Genomic DNA, 6,728 nt, shown 5'->3' with positions numbered 1-6,728 from the left:
AGGCCGTCATATGACGTCCTCCCAGAATTCCGCTCTCGCTGGGGCGTGCACTCGAGAGCATCCGTGACCAGGACCCGGGGCATCACGGATCACGGTAAACGGCCGCTCATCGCGGCCATTTACCACGTGATCGCTCCGTCAAATGACGGAGTGATCACTTGTAAACAAACCTGCCCATACTCTGCAATACCAGTGCATACTCTGCAGTACCAGCAAATACTCTGCAATACCCACAAATACTCTGCAGTACCAGCAAATACTCTGCAACACCGGCAAATACTCTGCAGTACCCCCCAATACTCTGCAATACCCGCAAATACTCTGCAACACCAGCCAATACTCTTCAAAACCTGCAAATACTCTGCAATACCCGCCAATACTCTGCAATACCAGCTAATACTCTGCAATACCGGCTAATACTCTGCAGTACCCGTCAATACTCTGCAGTACCCGCCAATACTCTGCAATACCAGCTAATACTCTGCAGTACCCGCCAATACTCTGCAGTTGAAGTCTTGATGACGTAACGCGTAGGAACCCGGAAGTGACGTCCAGATCCGGTCTATCTGCTGTCTGTCAATGTGCATACTCCTGCTTTACTTGTGAGTAGTTTTAATCTTTGCAATAAAATTCATATATTTTAAATACTACACTATGGCGGCTCTCTCTGGTCTATTTCCCCTGAGTTTATCCACCATTCAACATAAGTGAGGAAGTTAGAGAAGTTTCCATAAGAGCCTGATATACAGCCATCCCTGCAATCACCCCTGGCTACTCTGGTGTCCATTACTAATTTTGCTGTTTACCCACAGCAGTGAGGTAATTGCATAGCATTAGCACTATTTGCACGGATCATCACGGATGGATTGGCGGCCCAGCACGTTGCACGTTTAATTTAGTGTGTTTACTGAATTGCACGATTTGATTTGATTGTGTATGGGACACTCCATTACGAATCACGGTTGTCACTTGGATCAAGAATCTTTTATTGTTCACATTAATATTTTGGTTCAACTTTTTACACATTTTAATGATGTTTACATATTTCTGTATATGAATTTCGATACTTATGTTGAATTTGTGTTTTTGCACATATAGTCACTTTATGATCTACTGTAGCTTAATTTTGGCTTTTAAGCTCATTGTTATAGATTATGCACAGAGTCACTTTTTCATTTATTCATGCATGGCTGCACTTTATATAATTTCTTAATCGCACATTATTGGTTTTACTGTGGCTATTTAACTTTTTGAAATTAGCGCATCACACCTTCTTTATTTTATTTTCACCAGTGAGAGACAACTCATTTAGTGATTGCTGCTTTGTTCACTTGTTATTCTCGCTCTCCTTTGATTTTCCCATAGAGCGCAGAAGTTCCTAGATACACAATTCCAGCCAATACTCTGCAGGGACAGTATGCAAATCACTAGCTACTAGGTCCACAAAGGTCCTTTTAAGGTCTGGTATAGGTGTACAATATATAGGGTGCTGGTGCACTGCTGCTGACTGCTGCCCTATTCTGCAGCAGTCTTTTATCAGTGTAGGGACTGAGGGACAGTCTGCAAATCACTAGCTACTAGGTCCACAAAGGTCCTTGTAAGGACTGGTATAGGTGTACAATATATAGGGTGCTGGTGCACTGCTGCTGACTGCTGCCCTATTCTGCAGCAGTCTTTTATCAGTGAAGGGACTGAGGTACAGTCTGCAAATCACTAGCTACTAGGTCCACAAAGGTCCTTTTAAGGACTGGTATAGGTGTACAGTATATAGGGGTGTGGTGCACTGCTGCTGACTGCTGCCCTATTCTGGAGCAGTCTTTTATCAGTGTAGGGACTGAGGGACAGTCTGCAAATCACTAGCTACTAGGTCCACAAAGGTCCTTTTAAGGACTGGTATAGGTGTACAATATATAGGGTGCTGGTGCACTGCTGCTGACTGCTGCCCTATTCTGCAGCAGTCTTTTATCAGTGTAGGGACTGAGGGACAGTCTGCAAATCACTAGCTACTAGGTCCACAAAGGTCCTTGTAAGGACTGGTATAGGTGTACAATATATAGGGTTGTGGTGCACTGCTGCTGACTGCTGCCCCGTTCTACAGCAGTCTTTTATCAGTGTAGGGACTGAGGGACAGTATGCAAATCACTAGCTACTAGGTCCACAAAGGTCCTTTTAAGGACTGGTATAGGTGTACAGTATATAGGGTTGTGGTGCACTGCTGCTGACTGCTGCCCTATTCTGGAGCAGTTTTTTTTATCAGTGTAGGGACTGAGGGACAGTCTGCAAATCACTAGCTACTAGGTCCACAAAGGTCCTTGTAAGGACTGGTATAGGTGTACAATATATAGGGTTGTGGTGCACTGCTGCTGACTGCTGCCCTATTCTGCAACAGTCTTTTATCAGTGAAGGGACTGAGGTACAGTCTGCAAATCACTAGCTACTAGGTCCACAAAGGTCCTTTTAAGGACTGGTATAGGTGTACAGTATATAGGGGTGTGGTGCACTGCTGCTGACTGCTGCCCTATTCTGGAGCAGTCTTTTATCAGTGTAGGGACTGAGGGACAGTCTGCAAATCACTAGCTACTAAGTCCACAAAGGTCCTTTTAAGGACTGGTATAGGTGTACAATATATAGGGTGCTGGTGCACTGCTGCTGACTGCTGCCCTATTCTGCAGCCGTCTTTTATCAGTGTAGGGACTGAGGGACAGTCTGCAAATCACTAGCTACTAGGTCCACAAATGTCCTTGTAAGGACTGGTATAGGTTTACAATATATAGGGTTGTGGTGCACTGCTGCTGACTGCTGCCCGTTCTACAGCAGTCTTTTATCAGTGTAGGGACTGAGGGACAGTATGCAAATCACTAGCTACTAGGTCCACAAAGGTCCTTTTAAGGTCTGGTATAGGTGTACAATATATAGGGTGCTGGTGCACTGCTGCTGACTGCTGCCCTATTCTGCAGCAGTCTTTTATCAGTGTAGGGACTGAGGGACAGTCTGCAAATCACTAGCTACTAGGTCCACAAAGGTCCTTGTAAGGACTGGTATAGGTGTACAATATATAGGGTGCTGGTGCACTGCTGCTGACTGCTGCCCTATTCTGCAGCAGTCTTTTATCAGTGAAGGGACTGAGGTACAGTCTGCAAATCACTAGCTACTAGGTCCACAAAGGTCCTTTTAAGGACTGGTATAGGTGTACAGTATATAGGGTTGTGGTGCACTGCTGCTGACTGCTGCCCTATTCTGGAGCAGTTTTTTTATCAGTGTAGGGACTGAGGGACAGTCTGCAAATCACTAGCTACTAGGTCCACAAAGGTCCTTGTAAGGACTGGTATAGGTGTACAATATATAGGGTTGTGGTGCACTGCTGCTGACTGCTGCCCTATTCTGCAACAGTCTTTTATCAGTGTAGGGACTGAGGAACAGTCTGAAAATCACTAGCTACTAGGTCCACAAAGGTCCTTTTAAGGTCTGGTATAGGTGTACAATATATAGGGTGCTGGTGCACTGCTGCTGACTGCTGCCCTATTCTGGAGCAGTCTTTTATCAGTGTAGGGACTGAGGGACAGTCTGCAAATCACTAGCTACTAGGTCCACAAAGGTCCTTTTAAGGACTGGTATAGGTGTACAGTATATAGGGTTGTGGTGCACTGCTGCTGACTGCTGCCCTATTCTGGAGCAGTTTTTTTATCAGTGTAGGGACTGAGGGACAGTCTGCAAATTACTAGCTACTAGGTCCACAAAGGTCCTTGTAAGGACTGGTATAGGTGTACAATATATAGGGTTGTGGTGCACTGCTGCTGACTGCTGCCCTATTCTGCAACAGTCTTTTATCAGTGTAGGGACTGAGGAACAGTCTGCAAATCACTAGCTACTAGGTCCCCAAAGGTCCTTGTAAGGACTGGTATAGGTGTACAATATATAGAGTTGTGGTGTACTGCTGCTGACTGCTGCCCCGTTCTGCAGCAGTCTTTTATCAGTGTAGGGATTGAGGGACAGTCTGCAAATAACTAGCTACTAGGTCCACAAAGGTCCTTTTAAGGACTGGTATAGGTGTACTATTTGGTGTGCAGTATATAGGTGTGTAATACACGTATAAAATACTTGCACATATAGAAAGCATAGCATAGTGCATTTCCACTGTGCAGCATTGTGACTGCTGAGTGGTTGTGCAGCGATAGTACAAAGAGTGACAAACGCAATAAAAAAAGTATTAAAACTGGTGTGATAGACCAGTGGCCCCCAAAAACGACAGATTGAAGCGGGGTGTTATATACCTTCTTCCACATACATACTGCACTTCTCTAGAGACTTTTGTCACAAGGTCATTTAAAAAATGACAGGCAGAGGAAGGTAGGGGTAGGGCAGGAGCAACAGGCTTGAGCCAAAGTGGCAAATTGCAGAAGGTGCATGCGATTACGTCAAAGGACGCACCAGACTTGGTTGAGTGGCTCACTCAGCCTTACTCTTCTGCACCCTCCTCATCCTCTCCATCTGCACCCTCTTCTTCACTCTCTGCTATGTGCACCCCCAAAGACACTACCACCAACACCACCACCACCATATATCTTCCACTTGAGTCACAGGAATTATTTTCCGATCCATATCAAGACATTTCCGATGCGCAGCCACTCTTGGCATTGGATCAGGAAGAGGAGGTAGCAACAACCGCCACTCAGCAGTCTGACAACAGTACCCAGATCAGCCCAAGGAGGAGGTTGGTCCCCGCTGTTGCTGCCTACTCCGAGATCTCTAATTATAGCGGTGGGGAAGGTGACGTCGATGATGACGTGTCTAGTGATGCCACGTGGGTGCCCACAAGAGAGGAAGAGGAGGGGAGTTCAGAGGGAGATATGGACCAGCAGATAGGGAGGAGAAGCAGGAGGGACAAAGCAGACTGCTAATGTATCAGGAGCGAGGTATCAACCATGCACGGTCCCATCTGGCGCTCCCATGGCTCCGCAGTGTGGGCTATTTTTAACGTGTCCGCTGCTGACAATAGTGTTGCCATCTGCAATCTTTGCAGTCAATGCATAAGTCGCGGTAAGCCCAACACTCACCTAGGGATGACCGCCTTAAGAAGGCACATGAGCTGCCATCACCGAGCCCAGTGGGAGCAATGGAACACACAAAGCCACACTCCAGGCTCTCACCGTATCACAGTGCTGGTGTCAGTGCTCTATATCACGGTGCTGGTGTCAGTGCTCTCTATCTCTGTGCTGGTGTCAGTGCTCTATATCACGGTGCTGGTGTCAGTGCTCTATATCATGGTGCTGGTGTCAGTGCACTCTATCACGGTGCTGGTGTCAGTGCTCTTTATCTCGGTGCTGGTGTCAGTGCTCTCTATCACGGTGCTGGTGTCAGTGCTCTCTATCTCAGTGATGGTGTCAGTGCTCTTTATCTCGGTGCTGGTGTCAGTGCTCTATATCACGGTGCTGGTGTCAGTGCTCTATAGCACGGTGCTGGTGTCAGTGCACTCTATCACGGTGCTGGTGTCAGTGCTCTATATCACGGTGCTGGTGTCAGTGCTCTATATCATGGTGCTGTTGTCAGTCTACTCTATCACGGTGCTGGTGTCAGTGCTCTATATCACGGTGCTGGTGTCAGTGCTCTATATCACAGTGCTGGTGTCAGTGCACTCTATCACGATGCTGGTGTCAGTGCTCTATATCACGGTGCTGGTGTCAGTGTTCTATATCATGGTGCTGGTGTCAGTGCACTCTATCACGGTGCTGGTGTCAGTGCTCTCTATCACGGTGCTGGTGTCAGTGCTCTCTATCTCGGTGCTGGTGTCAGTGCTCTCTATCTCGTTGTTGGTGTCAGTGATCTCCATCACGGTGCTGGTGTAATTTCTCTCTCTCTATCTCGGTGCTGGTGTCAGTGATCTCTATCACGGTGCTGGTGTCAGTGCTCTCTCTCTATCTCGGTGCTGGTGTCAGTGCTCTCTCTCTATCTCGGTGCTGGTGTCAGTGCTCTCTATCTCGGTGCTGTTGCTAGTGTCAGTGCTCTCTATCTCGGTGCTGGTGTCAGTGCTCTCTATCATGGTGCTGGTGATCATCTCCTGCACCCTCTTCATAGCCTACCCTGACCTTTCCTCTCCTCCATTGCCTTCATGCGCTCCTGAGTCCTGAATTGTCAAAATTTCACAGATAAAAAAAGAATGCTTGTCGTTGTCGATCCCAGATTTACTTCATACTTTTGTTATGTCAGTGGCCATGTGTTGGGACTATGTGTGCACAGCTAGTAAGTATTTTGTGGCTGAAAATATGACCTGTGGGTTTTTAAAGTTTGCCTGCCATTGAAGTCAATGGGGCCCGCCGCAAACTTTGCGGTTCGCAAACATTTGGCCGCGTTCGTGGTTTGCGTTCACGAAACGTCCCGTCGGAAGTTCGTCCATCTCTAGTTAACATCATTAAATGTATGACAAGAAATATGTTCAACAATGCTATACCTGTCTCAAGCTGGGCCCCTCCACATGTTGCTGCCTGGAAGGCCCAGGTTGGACATTGGAAGCCTAAAGAGACTATGATGGGAAGTATGGACCTTACCCAAACCCAAATATCAGAAAGGCCAAGATCATGACTAAAGTTGTGAAGAGTCTGCAGAAGAATTTTGAGGTATGACGATCCAAGGATCAACTAAGAAAACGCTGGTCAGACCTGAAACTGAGGGAGCACGATCAGTACAGAAGGATCAAGCGAGTTCTTCAAAAAAAATAAGTAGTTGTTGTGTGT

Source organism: Lithobates pipiens, unplaced genomic scaffold, assembly GCF_037356315.1.
Source record: "Lithobates pipiens isolate NorthernLeopardFrog02 unplaced genomic scaffold, aLitPip1_a1.2 Scaffold_10, whole genome shotgun sequence".
NCBI classification, from domain to species: Eukaryota; Metazoa; Chordata; class Amphibia; order Anura; family Ranidae; genus Lithobates; species Lithobates pipiens.
The sequence above is the reverse complement of the archived record's forward strand: the minus strand, read 5'-3'. Positions refer to the sequence as shown.